The sequence below is a fragment of the Cornus florida genome, unplaced genomic scaffold (genome assembly GCF_030987335.1).
Source record: "Cornus florida cultivar Cherokee Brave unplaced genomic scaffold, ASM3098733v1 CherokeeBrave_3.0.0_Hap2_Chr06, whole genome shotgun sequence".
In the NCBI taxonomy this organism is placed as follows: Eukaryota; Viridiplantae; Streptophyta; class Magnoliopsida; order Cornales; family Cornaceae; genus Cornus; species Cornus florida.
In genome coordinates, this window is record NW_026775576.1 from 55,410,407 (window position 1) to 55,428,619 (window position 18,213).

General features: G+C 35.1%; 1 pseudogene; it reads right to left on the reverse strand.

The window, feature by feature from the left end:
* Positions 1 to 14,987: 14,987 nt before the first annotated feature.
* On the reverse strand, positions 14,988 to 15,086 carry LOC132315223 (small nucleolar RNA R71; annotated as a pseudogene).
* Between the last annotated feature and the right edge of the window lie 3,127 nt (positions 15,087 to 18,213).

An 18,213-nucleotide genomic window follows, 5' to 3' on the forward strand; every position in this document is an offset into this window, starting at 1 on the left:
TATAGAAAAGTTATGCTTAGTGGTGATCTCTAAACCCCAAGATCTCTCTCTCTTATTTCCTCTCTATTGCATTTAATTGTTACTTTAGTTTAAATTGCATCTTAGTATAATTCAATCACCAACCAATCTTTTGATCACTCAACCTACTAACCCTAATCTCGATTCCACAACCTAATACGACCCACCAATCCCTTGGGACGATCCCTACACGCCCTAACTATATTTTTAGTGAAAGGTAGTAGTGGCAAATTATAAATGTAAAACTTGGCCACACTCATCTTAGTCCACACTTTGCAAGCTTTGGGGTGCTCGACTACGGCACCACACCATCTCTCAACCCACAATTACACAGTCCTCCTTTCTTCCTATCCACCCACCACCAGCACCACCACTACCTGGTAAAATCAACATTAACAACCAATCTGTGCAACCAAACTACAACAGCAGAGCTGAAATTTTTTTTTTGACATAACATAATATAAACTCATATATATTCATATATATAATAGTTCAACCCATTTATATATATAAACCCATATATATATACACACACACACACACACATGCATACATATACATAACCCAATTTGAATGGAACAAGATTGAACATAAACAATGGAACATTCACACAAAATCCAATTTAAAAAAGAACCCAATTTCAACAAAGTAAGATTGAATAGAAATTGGGTTTTATATATATATATATATATATATATATATATATATATATATATATATATAAATAGCAGGTTATTAGATGTGTTTGAGGAGCGAGGGAATAAAATAGAGAAAGCGAAAAAATAGGAGAGAAGGGAGGTTGCGGTGGCTCCTTAGAGTCTGTTTGGATAGATATGGGAGAAAAGAAAAGAAAGGATAATATTAGTTATGAGAGAAAAGAAATGAAATGAAATGATAGTAATAATTTTTATTCGTGTTTGGCTACATAGGGGAGAAAAGAAAAGAAATTATAGTTATTATTGTTTGGATAAGATAGCTAGAGGTAAAAAAAAAAAAAAAAAATTTGATAGTGACCAAATTACTGTCTTACCGTTTTATAACCACTTCACACATTTTCTGTATATTGATTTGTGGAGGTTATTTTTGGTATTACCAATTAATCACTTACTCCACTATTCTTTCTCTCCTTGTTTTCTCAAATTGGGAAAAAAACCAAATGAGGGATAGGGAGGGATAGCTATCGCTCCCTATCCTCTCTTTTCTCTCCACTTAACCCACCCAAACACACTCCCACCCTATCCTTTCTTTTCTTCTCTCCCTATCCCTCTAAATCAACCCTACCAAACACACCTTAGTGACAATGGGTACTAAGGGGTTAGGTTAGAGAGAGAGAGAGAAAGATGAGAGAGAGGGGAAGGAAGACCTTGAAGACAAAATTTTAAAAAAAGTCAATAGCCAATAGTTTGATGACACATGGCGAGTGTGGAATATTATACTATCAAGGACATTATTGTCATTTCATAACAACTTAACTGTTCCGCCACGAAAAGGGAGCAACGTGATAGTTTTTATTAGTTCAGAAAGTTGTTTAATAATTGAGGGGGTTATATGTCTTTTTCAAAAACAATAGGGGGATTTTATAATTTTAGCCCTTAAATTTTTCCAACTAATATATATCCACGGATCACCTAATATGCATGGCTGGCTTCATCAATACAAATTAAGGTTGTTCTTTTGCATATTTTATTATCCTACTAGTTGGCTTGGTAGTTTTATTTCCAAAAGAAAAGAAAATGACACTCTTTAGAAAAAATATTTATTATACACATTACAAAAATCTTTGATGAGTACGTGCACTTAATATGTGAATTGAAAAAGAGATATGTTGGATTAATGTGACTAAAAAATAATTAATTGAGAGGCTTTACAGCCCCTTCCCAACAAGGCTAATAAGCAAATCCACTTGCATTAACCAGAGATGGAATGAAACTATCATTGCATTGATGAAGACATGCCAGAACTAATTTGTAGGTGGAGACTTCAGCAATAAATCAGATAGGATAGAAAGTCCAAGAGGGAGGTTGAAGCTCAAAATGAGCAAATTCAGCACTATATATATATATATAGAGAGAGAGAGAGAGAGAGAGAGAGAGAGAGCAGCTTCATATATATGTTTGACATCCTTTTTGGAATATACTATATATGTAGAGAGGCCATGGCCTTGTTGTATGTTTCTCCCCTTGTGAGGCTCTGTTTGGTTGCTGCTCCAAGGAAGCCTCTCCCTTATTGTACATTCTTCCTTTTACTTTATAAAGCTTACCATTTAACCAAAAATAAAAAATAAAAAAAAAAAGGAAAAGAAAAATTTGAATTGTAAAACAAATATAGATTAAAATATTAGAGTTAAAAAAGTAAAATAAAATAAAATAAAACATGAATTACATGAAAAAATTTTCTTGACAATATACAATTGCTTATTTATGAATTCACAAGCACACAAAATTGACCATATTACATAACAAATGATTTAATTGACAACTCAAAATTCTATATGTTCTTTATTTGAGTGACTCCTTTTTCAGCAAGAATTTTAAAATTTATTGTCAGCAATTTGAAAACTAAGTATTATACATTCCAGCTTTATATATATATATATATATATATAGCCATGCCAATCGGTACACACTTAGTTTCAACAAATTTTAATAGACACATTACAAAAATCTTTGATGACTACGTACACCTAATATGTGAATTGAAAAATAGATATGTTGGATTAATGTGACTAAAAAGTAATTAATTGAGAGGCTTCACAGCCCCTTCCCAACAAAGCTATTAAGCAAATCCACATTAACCAGAGATGGAATGAACTATCATTGCATTGATGAAGACATGCCAGAACTGATTTGTAGGTGGAGACTTCAGCAATAAATCAGATAGGATAGAAAGTCCAAGAGGGAGATTGAAGCTCAAAATGAGCAAATTCAGCAATATATGTCTATATATATAGAGAGAGAGAGCAGGTTCATATATATGTTTGACATCCTTTTTGGAATATACTATAGGGGAGTTTTAACTTGATATAGCTAGGCTAGAAGAGCTACAAGATATTCTGAATTTCAAGGCAAGACTGTGTTGTTTCGGTTTTATTCATCAGTGCATATATATTGCATGGTTCGGTTTCAAAATGTATGTCAAACTTTTTTACTTCTGTTTTTCCTCAAATTGATGACCATATATGAGAGTCCTTGGGCTATTTGAAGGCCTAAACATTTTGAAATGTATTTCAAAAGATTCGTAATTGACACAAGATGCAATTGAAGTAAAATAACGCTGCTAAAACTGGGAAACAAAGATCCAAGATAGTAACAAAAATTGCATATATTTGATGTAAAAAGCCATTACATTTTTAAAAAGTTGCAATTGAACTTTAAACATAGAGAGTAAGCCTAATTGTGACAGCAACATATATATTACCCTAGCTACTTGAATGCCGTTAGATAATTAATGTAAGTACTAATTTCTGTGGCAGACTCACATAGGAAATACATCAAAAAGGGATGGCTGGAATCATGGAGGCTCTGTTGTTATTAGTGGTTGCATCAATAAGTTGACGGCATCTGTATTGTCGAGCTCATTATGAAGAACTCATGTGAACGCATCTTGCAAGAGCTGGTGATAATCAATTGACCAAGAGGCATTAGGGTTGATGCGATATGTGTTGCCGAAGAATGTGCTATCCATATCCTGCTGATAACTTTGGTGATGTCTCAACTCTTCAAAGCAAAGATAGTGAGGAACTTCTGTACTGGTTTGGGAAGGCTGATCATAATCACCATTGTCCATTCTAGGGGGCTCAGTCTCAGAGAGATTGTGCATGGAAGTTCCTTCAGATGTCGAAAATTGGTCATTTACTCCATCAAATCTAAGATAATATTGAGGAACTTCTATGATTTGGGGAGGCTGATCATAACCACCAGTGTTCATTCCAGTAAGCTCAGTGTCGGAGAGATTGTGAATGGAAGTTCCTTCATATCTTATTACTTGTTCAAAATTATTGTTGTCATTGACTCCATCAAAACTAAGAGAATATTGAGGAACTTTGGTGGTTTGGGGAGGCTGATCATAACCACTAGTGTTCATTCCAATGAGCTCAGTCTCGGAGAGATTGTACATGAAAGTTCCTTCAGATGTCGAAATTTCTTCAATATTATTGTTGCCATTTACTCCATCAAAGCTAAGAGAATATTGAGGAACTTCTGTGGTATGGGGAGGCTGATCATAACCACCAGTACTGTCCATTCCAATGGGCTCGGTCTCAGCGACTGTGTGCATGGAAGCTCCTTCATTATCATCAATGATCACTAGCTGTCGATTTTTGTTCTCTCTCTTATATATCTTGCATAAAACATAATTATCAAGCTGCAAGAAATTAAGAAATGTACGTAAGTGTCAGTAGCAATAAATATGTTTAATTAGTAAGTAATCAATATATATGAAGCTTAATATATATTGAGATATATAGTTATGTATATGTACCCTCGCTTCATTTTGATTCCTTTGAGTATTGGAAGGACTTTCCACTGTAAATTATTGCATAAGCCAGGATGTTTTGTTTCCGTTTTGAGGTTTCCCTTCGTAGAATACCAATGGCCTTTTAAATCCAATTTTGCGGCCATTAAACTTGACACCCTTATCAGCAGCTGTGGCCTTCCAAAATCCATTCCCTGCAGTCCTATTTGGTCTTGTTCCATTTGCGTACTTTCTTTCTCTTAGTGTGAAAAAGTACCATTCTTTTTCTCCTTGAGCTTGGTATTTCACTGTTAATCCCCAAAAAAAAAAAAAAAATTTAATTTTCAATATTGTTAAAGTATTAATTTTAAGATGCATACATATATGCATGTTAAACACTTATGTATATATGAGAACAGAATTCATCTGAAAAATAAGATAACAAATTAAAGCCCATATCACCGGATCACTCGAGAAGAAGTTGAAGGAGACATTTATAGCAGTTATAATGGTTTTAGGGTTTTATAGTGGTTTTAAAGTTTTTTTTAGGGAATTCCTAAAACCACTATAAACCCCCTAAAACCACTATAAAACCATAAAACTCTAAAAATAAATCTTAAAAACTCTCAAACCACTTTAAAACCCTACAAACCCTAGAACTCTAAAATCAAAAAACCAATTAAATGATAATTTGCTTTTTTACCGTGTTGATAATATTCATGTCAACTAATGAAGTGAATTACCGTGTTAACACAATTGCTTAAATTTCTGAAAATCTCAAACCCCCTAGAACTCTCAAACCCTACAAACCCTAGAACTCTCCAACCCTACAAACCAATTAAATGATAATTTGGTTTTTACCGTGTCTTAACACAATTGCTTAAATTTCTGGAAAAAATAAAATAAAATAAAATAAAAATAGGGTTAAAACCCTAGCGAACAAATAATAAAACTAAAAAGAAAAAATATGAATAAAAAAAAAGAAAAAGAAAAATATTGCATACCGCCATCAAAAGTTATTATCATCATGAAAATATATATGAGCAAACATAGATACATGTTTCTAGATTTATCAAAAGCAAAAAAAAAAGCTAAACATATAATGGATCATAACTGGCTAAATATATGTAGAGTAATTGAAACAAGTAATAGATATATAAACCTGTAAGTTGATCGGGATTATATTTATATATATTAACTTCGTGGATCCTGTTTTTTGGCAAGATTAGATTCTTCACTTTTCTTTTCAAGTAACATTCGATGAGTTCTTGGTCGTTGGGCTTAAATCGATAACCAGGTGGAAAAGAATCTAAATCAACATGCTGCAGATGTTGTTGTTGTCGACTTTTTGGACCGTTAAATGGTAGAGATGGAAGAGGTTGTTGCAGTTGACTTATTGGACTGTGACTTTGTCTCATCACTTGGTTCTACATTGACGTAGGACTCGGAGAAAGAGATGATGATTCCCACAAACACGGAGAGGGGAGAGGGCCGAGAGAAAGAAAGAGAAAATTAATACTGTAAAAATTGTAGTGATATTAGTTTATAACTTTGTTGCATGAGATATATATATATATATATATATATATATATATATATATATATATATTTGAATGATTATCTGATAATACTTATCCAATTACGCGGTGTTAAAGATACATATGATTTGTTGCACTTGGTTTACAATTTGGAAATTAATTTAACTTTTCTCTTTATTTCTTTCATACTCCAATTTATCTTAGGTTTTTATTTTTTATTTTAACCCAAGTTATCTTAGGTTAAATTCTCTCTCTGATAAATTAATTATATAGAAAAGGAAGACGAAGCATCCACACAGGGAAAGGAATCATTACATTGTGCATGAGCACTCTAATAGTTTGATAAATATTGATATCACTTGTATGTTATTTATTTATTTTACTTTAAATAACTTGTCATAATTATGTGGCGCACCTCATTATAAATTTTCTAAAACAAAAGGTTGGCTCATTTTTTTGTTATATATATAATAAATATATATAACCCAAACCCTCCCCTCTAGGACGTAACACTTTTGTAGACATTTCATTTTGTTCCTACCTTTTAATTTGTATGATTATTTTTGTAATTTTTGTTTAAATAAATGGTAAAATTGTAATTTAAAATCCTAACCTGTCTAAAATCGTTATTGAAAGAGGAATAAGATTTTAACAAGCCTATTGCAGACATTGATCATCAGCATTTACCAAAAATGGAAGGAAATGGAAGCCTATTGCACACATTTCTTTACTTAATTAATTATTCATATGTGGAGTTCGTGGTAGATAATGAGATGTGGGACCACTGACGTGGCTATATATCCACTCCCTATACACATCAGCCGTTTCTCACTCTACTTACATCTATATTGTCTGGTCAAGCTTTGCACTAAGATGCCCTTAAGAGAGCTTGATGAAATTGAACTAATTTTGATAACACAAAATTAAACTAACTTACAGAGAAAAATATATAATAAAAAAAAGTGAAGAAAAACACATACACACAATTGTTAATGCAAAATCCTACCTGTTCATATATCATGCCCAACAAAGACAGCTGGGGTATTAGTCAACCCAAATGGCATGATATGGAACATCTTGCTATTTGACTTGAAGTTAATGATAACCAGAACGCAAATCAATCTTCGAAAAGTAGGTAGCTAGCTATTCTCAACTGATCAAATAGGTCATTGATCCTGAGCAAGGGATATTTGTTACAAATAGTGATTTGTTCAATTCCATGAAATCTATATACAGGCAAAGAGACTCGTCCTTCTTTTTAACAAACAATACTGGTGCTCCCCACGGTGAAGTACTCCTGTGAATAAACTCCTGACTCCGAAGTTGCAGAATCTAATCTTTCAGCTCTCACATCTCCATTGGTGCCATCCTATATGATGTCTTATCAATAGGTGCAGTTCCTGGATCTGAGTTAATCATCAAGTCTATCTCTCAACTCGGTGGCAACCCTGGAATTTCTTGGAAAACATCATGAAATTCCTCTACAACTAGAATGCTAACAAGTGATATAGTGGTCTCCTCCTTAGACTCCTCTATGTAAAACAAGTGAGTGCTAGAACCACCATTAGGTCATGGCATGGAAATAAGGTACATATTGTGGCCAGGTATAGTGAAAACAACAGACTTGTCATGATAGTTAACTTGGGCATGGTAGTGAGATAACCAATCTATCCCAAGTATCACATCATAAGAATTCATATCCAAGACTAATAGATTGGCTAGAAATCTGAGCCTACCAATATCTATGGCCATATGCCCACAACTCCTTCGCAAAAAACAACTAACACCTAGTGGTATAGAAATACTAAGAGGTTGATCACATAGTTGTGTAACCATCCCAAACGAAGTAACAAACGATTTAGATACGAATGAATGTGTAGCACCCGCATCAAACAAAACACAACCAAGTCTAACAATACGTATGGTAGCTTGCACTTTAACAAATGTCACCTCTGAAATAAAACGTCTATACTTGATTTCCATAATTCCATCAAATAATGGAATATCATAAATGTTGTACTTATAACATAGACAATTATCTAACTTCTAAGACATAAACATATACATAGCTAAAGGTAAGAATTAGCTTACCTGCAAAAACTGCTAATCACTTAAACAAAAAGCCTCTTTGGAACAGTAGTGTAAGGTCCACCAAGCAATTTAGAATTAATAATATTACAAATTACTCGTATGATTCTCGTAGAATACTATAGAATGATAAATAGAACCCCAAATATATAGTTTAGTTAATAATAATCTCCTCGAAATGGATATTCTAAATATATATTAACATCATTCATCTCATTTATAGCCAATGTAAAATTAATTGTGCATATATTAAATGATAACAATCCTTCAAATGTCATTCCTAACACTACTAATTCTAAATATCACTTTAACATAAAAATCATCGAGCTTCACGTGCCTTCACTCATGCAAATTCCCGAGTTTCCTCCTCAAGATCCTCTTAGGGATTATCTTTTTCACTCTTCACCTCTTTGAGAACAATTGGAGCTACATTGGGTCCGGTATAGGGTGCCCAATCTAACATACCAGAAACTTTCTTTGTCTTACTTTGGAATAACACCTAATGAAACCGAACTTTTGACCTTCAATCCATATTTCTGGTTTCTCCCAGGCATAGAAACCGATATAGTATCCAGTCGCTTCTTTAGGTCTTCATTTACTTTCGCTCCTGAACTCACCATCTTCCTAACGCCAACCATTTTGTTAACACATAACAAGATTGACATTAGTACGCACTAACGGACCAAAAGTAGAATACAATGAACCTTAATACTTAGGCTCTAAACAAAACACGCAACGCGAAAGTCAACTAATCAAAAGAATCTCTAAAGACACTTGAACCTAAAGTGCTCTGATACCAACAGTGATACCCCCAATCTCCGAGAGTGGATTGTGATAAGCGCTGAAAAGTGCGCATTAAAACCCCTTAAGTTTAGGTATTCTAGAACCTTTATCTATCTTACTTTTTCATTCTAGACTGATTTTGTATTATTTCCATTTTCAGGTACTTATCCCCAAAATAAGCTAACTCAGCTAAATTAGAGCATAATTGAAGCAATCTTGAGAAGAATCAAAGAAACGAGCAAAGTGGGAGCAAAAGGAAGCAAGTGGTGGAAATTCAGCAAGTTCGATTGATCTCAGGAAATCTTCAATCGATCGAAAGTTCATCAATCTAGACATTTCAAGGTGGATCCAAGGTATTTTGTCCTTATCCAAAGATCCCACAAATTTCGATCAATCTAACTTTCTTCCGATCGATCGAAAAGATTCCATCTTATCCAGTTATATCACCACACCTACCACTTTTGTCTCATTCCCCAAAATATCTCAGATTTGTCTTTAACAAAAAAGGCCCAGCCATAAAGGATCGATCCAGCTTAAGTTCGATAGATGTCAGCCATGTTCGATCGACCTCACCACAAGTTCGATCGATCGAACTTCCCCAAGTGCAAGAAAATTCAATTTCCAGCTCATTAAAAGTTGTCTCATACCCAATCATTGGAGGGAATAGTGGTGTACGAGCCCAGCTCATTGGGGGTGATATTTAACCTACCTTTATAAGGAATATAAGCCATTCTTAAGAGCATATAGATATACATACTTATATAGATATACATTCACTAGAGACACAATTTTCATATCATATTCTTAGTGAAGAAGAAAAGAAGAGGGGAGGCTAGAGACGCAAGCTTGGAGTTCTTCCATCAACCAAGAAGAGGAGCAATCTCTCCTATGGAGTTAGCCCTTGAGGGTTGGAGGACACCATCCATGAGTGGCTAGACATCATCTTGGGGCTAGAGTTAGCCCTAAACATGCTTTCTACATCTTGATTTATGTATTTTTGAGGTAATTTGTATTGTGATACATGTTTTGACATATTTATACACATAGATCTTGTTTATTCAATGATTTGTGTGGTTTAATACTTCCAATTAATCATTTCATTCTATCCATATGTCTATGTATGCTAGAATAGATGTTCTTATGTTTGTCTCTAAATTTTGTATTATTGATGCATGTCTATGTGTATTGATACTATGAATCTAGAGATTGTCAAGATATAGTGCTTAATAGAATGCTCTTGTGGTTTATTTGATGGTTCATTCTCATTTCTTGATGGATTGTGCCTCTCCCTTAGTGTAATTAGTTTAATTTCATATCATTAGCTTAATTGTAGTGTAGTTGTAGTTTAGATGTTAAATGGGAGGACAATTTATGCTTATTGTTTGATGTTCCATACTTATGACAACAAGTAGCATATGTATCTAACCTTGTGATGTGTTTGGACTGTGAGCTTAAAGAAAGGATTAATGTCTTAGTTTGATATATTGTGTTATCCACCATGTTGCTTAGACAATATAAATTTTAATTGGTCATCCATGCTTGTGGAAACAACCACACACACACACACTATTGTTCCAATACATGTTTTCCCCCTCATTAATCATTCATTAAGGGTGTAGAAAAGTTATGTGTGATACCCCTCGATTCTAGAGCCACGGGTGATCAAGTCCGAGCACAGATCCGAGGGATATCAGACAATTAATATGTAAACAAGCAGGAATAAAATTTGAATTAAGAATAAAATAACAAAACGCTGAAAGAATTCTAAAATACAAATCCTCAACTTAAAATAATAAATTAATAACATTTAAATCCTTCAAATCTGTACAACTCGGGAATCCATCTAGTAGACCTCTAATAATTCTAACTGGTAAAACATTTACAGAATTAAAATCCAAAACCAAAATAAGAAAGAAAATCCTATGTAGTCAGAAGAGTGAGTGACTGTATCTGCATCACCACGATCAAACCCTAAGCCTGATACTCACGAACACCTGAAAAATAAAGGTGGGTCAGGCCCACATGCAAGTTCCATCCTACTACCATCCGTAAATAAACCCGATACGCAGATACATCCTAGATAGCTCGGCAATATCTACAATAGTCCATTGATATATAAATACACACTATAGGATGCTCACTAGCCTATAACATAGTTCAGCCTGGGTAGAAGGTGACATATAAAACACGCTTTTCAGCGGCCAAGTACTTAGACCTACCAGGGAACATTAGCTATAAATAGCTACCCAACCTTTGCAATATATGCACCCTAACCGTGATCAAGAGACTCAAGCTCATATCACGGTACCATAAATATATATATAAATTCCTCCCTAATGCAGAAAGATAAAACAAACATTCGTTATGTCGTTCAACTGTTTTAGTTGACTGGACATGCATCCATGTAGGATTTAACTGTTTTAGTTAATCCATTCCATATGTATGAAGGGGTAGGACTTAGCATTTTGATCTAATCCATCCCTGATATGTCACCGTCCCATACCGGTACATATAATGCATATGATTCATGTACAATGCAGAATCACTCAAACATCCAATCCATCCAAAACCAACCATAATAAAAATCAATTATAGACAAGATCCTATTATGCATCCAGTATATGACTATATTTATAATGAAAACTCCTTTTGAAATTGTTAAAACAATAAACAATTTAATCCATCCATCTCCATATAATTGACAGAACAAAAATTTATAACAGTTCAGCAATTACCATTCATAGCATGATATAATGATTATCAGAATTATAAACTGAGCAACATTATACTAGAAATTCCAACCAATCCTTCCATACTAGTTCACTTGAATTAATACAACAAGACTAGCAATTAAATCCTCCTAAATCCCTGACAGCATGCCAATTCATGTATAGATTTCATGCTGCCCATAACCACAACCTAACCAACATTCCTGAGACTTAAGTATGTCTTAGATATCATTGATATAAAATCCTAAAAATCCCTTTTATATCAATTCATTTAATTTGCTAAAACAAATAGCAACTCAATCCTCCTTCTTCTCGGACAGCATGAGCATTATATGATTAGGTTTCATGACGCCCCTTAGGATTAGCACCCTAGCATAAACCAACTATTTTAGGGTTTTATTAAGTTAATTTTAAATATTTAAAACCCCACAACAATTTCCAAAAATTCCATTTAAGCCCCTTAACTCAGGAACTTACCCGAAAACACCCCGTAGGGGTTTTCTTCAAGGGAGCCGGCTCCCCCACCATGGGAGCCGGCTCTAACACTTCCAGAGCCGGCTCTCCCCCATGGAGAGCTGGGTCTCTCTTCATGGGAGCCGGCTCTCCCCCTGAGAGCCCCCTCTGCTTCGTCTCTGCTTCGTCCGGTGATATTCTGTGCTTCCGGCGAAGTTCAACATCCCTGTCCAAAATATTTTTAACATACCTAGGGTTCAATTTAAGTTCTTATTGTCCTAGAAACTCCTCTCCTTCCAGTATGAATTAATCAACAAAAATCTAAACCAAAACCAAAAACAGTTTACGTTGCCTCTGTTCGTCTTCCTTGATTCCGGTAAAGTTCTAACCTCTGTTCCAAAGTTTCCTTAAAGTTATTAAGGTTCAAGATAAGTCCCAACAGTCCTAGAACACCTCAATTTTAATTTTTAATTGATTTACAGAAGTTTAAAACAAACACAGACCAGTTTAAGCAAGAAACCATTTTCAGTTTAAATAAATATAACACAAGTTACAGTCCGGTGAAACATGCATCAACCATCCGTTTTAAGAGTTGAATTAAACCCTGGAGTCTATAAAGAATGCACAGAACACAAGTTTATAGGAAAGAGATAGACTAAAACTTGCCTTTAAGGTTTCGGCTTGAAACCTTTCACATCGTCTCTAAATTCTGGTAAATCCTAAGATCGTTCCTTCCTCCTCTGTTCACTGTTCTTCTTCCTCTGTTGCTTCTTGACTCAACCCACGAGCAACACCCTTAACCAAACTCTCTAGACCCTCTCTGTTTATTTCTCCAACCTCTCTCTGTTTTTCTCCTCTTAAGACACAAGTACGTGAATAGGGTTTTTCCTAACCCTAGCAACGTATAAGAATATATATAGGCTTCCCAATCTTAAGTCTGATTGTAACCATACCTCTATAAGCTTTAATTAAACCCAATGTAAATCGGCTACTCCAACCTCATTAATCAAAATCCTAAACCTAAGCTATACGGCACACATAATAATTTAAAACCATCAAGTCCACCTAAGTACACAAAACTTAATACAAATAATCCATACAAGCTGTAAAATAAAACATGTCATTTAAATCACCAATTAATCAAATAATTAAACCAAATAACAATCTAACAATTTATTTAAAATAAATTCACTAAATACCAATTAAACAATTAATTTTAAAATAAATAAACAAATACAACTTAAATAAATACTCACTTAATCAATTAAAAAATCAAGCACACAATTCAGATAATTAAATAAAAATACAATAAAATCCTCAATCAAAATACCCAAATTAGCCTTTTGAAAACTAGGGGTATTACATTATGCCTAGTGGTGATCTCTAAATCCCAAGATCTCTCTCTCTTATTTTATCTTCATTACATTCAATTATTTACTTTAGTTTAAATTGCATCTTAGCATAATTCAATCACCAACCAATCATTTGATCACTCGACCTACTAACCCTAATCTCGATTCCACAACCTAATACAACCCACCAATCCCTTGGGACGATCCCTACTCGCCCTAACTATATTTTTAGTGAAAGGTAGTAGTGGCAAATTATAAATGTAAAACTTAGCCAAACTCATCATAGTCCAACATCTTCTCTTTTTGCACAAACTTTTTGGTGAACCACGGCTTAAACCACCAAGTTTTTGGCGCCATTGCCGGGGATTGATTGAAGGCAACGTCGTATTTGTAAAATCAATTAGGAATTAGTACTCTTTTGATCGTGTCTTTACTTTATTTTCATTTTCATTTTGGTTACTTATTGTGTTGGTTCTTGTTTGACTAGGTACATTGAGTTAGAAGGTGAGCAAAGGAGCATTTTAAGCAAGGAGCTAAGCAAAAGCAAGGAAAAAGCTAAAATCTAAAAAATTTGTAAGGCTAAAATTGAAAATTGAATTGAAGTGCTAAAGGACCATTTGTGAGCTCTTTCTTAACTCAATCTCTAATTAAATCGTCGGCCCGCATGGAAACTTGTATTTCAATTCTTAGAAAAATCGTGAGCCCACGTGGAGGCAATTTCATTATTCTTTACATATTATTGATAGCATGGGAATATGAGAACATTGTATGTGGAGGAAGTTTGTTGATTGTTGAATTGTTGCGAAGGTAAAGTGATTGTTCATTACTTGTTACTTGTTGTGTTTTGTTGTGCATGCATGGTCGTAAATCATTGAAACCTACTCTTGTCCCTTTTAATTTTCATCTTGAATCTGTTGTTCGAAACCCTAGGGGAAAAGGAAGTCTAGTCAATCCATTCCATCAATGGAAGTATATAATGAGGACCATGTGGAGGACCTTGGTCACATAGACCAACAAGGTATCCTCCACCCCAATGTGCACCATGATAACATGCAAGTACCATTAGCCATGTCGAGGCCATTCATTCACCCACCACAACAACAAGGCCAAGTTCCATTGGGAATGCCAAGGCCAATGCATGCTCCACAACCTCCCATAGTTCAAGGCAATCAAGGTGCCCATGTTGCACCTCTAATTGCTAATCCTCCCCTTACTTTAAGATATCACTATATGCCTAATGAATACAATGCACCCACATGTATTCAATTGCCACCATTTAGAGCACACCACTATGAGATCAAACCACAAATCATTCAAATGCTTCCTAACTATCATGGACTTCCAAGTGAAGAACCTTACAAGCATTTGGATGAGTTTCTTAAAGTATGTTTCACCGTGAGATACACGGACATGCCGGAAGAAGTCTTAAGGCTTAAACTTTTTCCATTCACCCTTAAATACAAGGCAAAATATTGGTTTAACAATCTTAGGCCTTTTTCAATAACTTCTTAGGCAGAAATGCAACAAGAGTTCTTGAAGAAGTACTATCCGGTTTCTAAGACCAATGCCATGAGAACCTCAATTCGAGAATTTTCACACGAGGATGGGGAAACGTTCCATGAGGCATGGGAAAGATTCAATTAATTGCTTAGGAAGTGTCCACATCATGACATGCCTAAATGGCAATTAGTTCAATATTTCTTTGAGAGTTTATCCGATAATTACAAGGGCATGGTGGATACTTCCATGGGTGGCTCTTACATTGATAGGTATGAGGATGACGTGTGGCATCTTTATGAGAACATGAGTGAAAATTCCTTGCATCGAACTTTATCTTCTAAGAATGGTAGGAATTCAAATGGAAGGAAGAGTGTTGGCTTACATCTAGTTGACAATTCCAATGAAATAGCTGCCGAGATGAAATTCTTATTTCAAAGGTTTGATCAATTCTTGATCAACCAAAACTCGGCAAAATCAAGTATCTTCCATCCCTAACCATTCCCATCATGCATCCAATAAGACATGTATGACTTGTTCAAGTGTTTTATATTCTACTTCCAATTGTCCCCATGGATATGTGCAAGGTGAGCATCATGAACAAGTCAATGCAGCTTTTGTTAATCAAGGGAACAATCCTTATGGCAATCACGATAATTCTAGTTGGAGGAATCACCTGAATTTCTCTTGGAGAAACCAAGGGGAAGGCTCAAACCCTTCCCAAGGTGGTTTTCAAGGGAAGTATGTTCCACCTCCGATGCGAAGCCAAGGTTCCCAAGGTTTTAAATCATCATTTCAATCGCAAGGAAATCATTTTCTAATTCTCATTTTCCTAATCAACCATCATATTCTCAAGGAAATTCTAGGATTCCTGCTTTTGAAGAGAAAGTTTTGACCGCTCTAGGCACTCTAGAGGCGAACACTCAATTGCTTCATTCTCATTCTCAATCCATTACTAAGCCAGAAACCTAAATAGGGCAAATAGCTAGTACTTTAAATGCTAGAGAGAAAGGGAAAATGCCTTTGAATACCCCACCCAAGCAACAATGTGTTGTGGAGACTCATTCCTTATTGGAAGGTCACACAATTGATCATGCCAATGCGGTGACTACCTTGAGAAATGGGAAGATTATGGACAACTAAGTGGGCATGTCCAATGAAGAGAGTGAACCGGTGCAACCCAAAGTTGACACCCATCCCGTTTCTTATCATATTCCTCATTCATTGCATATACATGATCATTTAAGTGAGAAAGTGTTGAAAAGCGATTTGAAAACTGATTTGATGAAAAGTGATTTGCAAAATAATTTCAAACTTCTTATGATGAAGAGACTTCAAAAAAAACTTCTGAAAAGGTTTTTGAGCCAAGAGCTCCATTTCTGGATGCCTTAAAAGGATCCATTTCAATTGACAAGCAAAGGCCAAAACAAATGAAATTATGGATGTGTTTAGGCAAGTAAAAGTCAATCTTCCACTTTTGGATGCAATCAAGCAAATTTCGGCTTATGCCAAGTTTTTAAAAGACTTATGCACCCAAAAGAGGAAGAACAAAACCCAAGCACCTAGGAAAGTGGTCTTAACCGAGCAAATAAGCTTAATTTTGCAACATAACAATCTTCCAAAGTTCAAGGACCCAGTTCACCTACCACTTCATGCATCATTGGTGACCATGTTATTAATCGGGCTCTCTTAAACTTAGGAGCAAGTGTTAACCTTATTCCATACTCGGTATATGTCAAATTAGGCTTAGGAGACTTAAAACCGACGTCGGTGGTCTTGCAACTTGCCGACCGATCCATCAAAAAGGCTAGGGGTATCATTGAGGACGTATTGATTAAGATTGATAAATTTTTCTTCCCCGTTGATTTCGTTGTCATTGACACGGAACCAGTCCCGAATGCCAAGAGCCAAATTCCCGTTATCCTTGGCCGTCCTTTCTTGGCAACTGTGAACACCAACATTAATTGTAGAACGGGGATAATGAAGATCTCATTTAGCCACATGAAGGTGAAGTTGAATATCTTCAATCCGACCCCCAATTCAATTAACAAGCATGAAGAAGTGAATGTTGTAGAGAAATATCATGACCATGAATGTGAAAGACTAAAGTCTTTGTGTGAAACCAAAATTCCAAAAAGTTTATCTTCAACCCTAAATTCCAAGAAAGTTGTTTCAAAATCTTGTTTTGAAAGGGCATGGAAGCCCAAAGATCATTTTGACCAAGAACCAAAAATTTCTTTTGAGCCTAATCCAACAAGTTTTCTAGGGAACCATTTGTTAGGTGGAGTTCAAAGCACTTATCACCCTCAAGGAGGGGATGCATTACAAGATGTTTGATCCGGGCTAAAAGAGCCCAACGTCTTGCTAGAGACATTAAAGACTAGTGCATTTCGTAGGGTGTCATAACCCTATTCCTCCCTCATTTCTATTTTAAATTTCATTTCTTGCGAAGTTTAGATATTTGCTTTAGGTTCATTTACATTGCTAACAACTGTGATTAGGATTGCATGCATTTTTATGTTGAAAATGAGCATTTTGCATCAGTTCGATCGATCTCCAAAGAGGTTCGATCGATCGAACTCCATACTTGCATCTAACCTGCATCCAATCACCTCTCTGTCCAATTGTTCGAAGAAAACCTATATAATTCAGCTCTCTGTCCCATCGTTCGAACTTGTTCCTAGATCGATCTTTAGTTCTTTGATCGATCCAACTTCATCTTGAATCGATCTGCAGTCTCAACACTTAGAAAAAAAATTTGAACCTGCATCTAACCTGCATCAAAAAGCCTCTCTATCCTATCGATCGAACATGTCTGCAGGTTTTTGCATTTTCGATCGATCGGAGTTCTTCTGAGATCGATCTCTGTTCTTTGATTTACTGTTTTAATTTAAGTTTGATTTTTGTTTTGAATTTTAAATTTAAAAAATTCCAAAAATATTTTCTTTTCTTTTATTTTAATTTATATTTCAAAAAATAATAATAATAATTTTGTCTTTTAGTGAGAAGAGATCGATTGAAGTTTGATCGATCTGAGAATTCAGTTCGATCGATCGAACTGGTAAAGGAACGTTTTTAAAAATCAAACCTAGGGTTATTAGATCGATACCACAGATTGATCAAACACCCTCATCTTCGTCCCTCGCCGATGCAACTCACTTCCCCACCTCCAGCGAACCCTCATGCGACTCCATCTCATCTCGAATCTCTCTCCCTCATCTCGGATCTCAAATTCAATCTCTCTCTCATCCCATTTCTCTGTTTTGGGTAAGATCCGAGGTCCCTCTTTTGATTCAAGTTTTA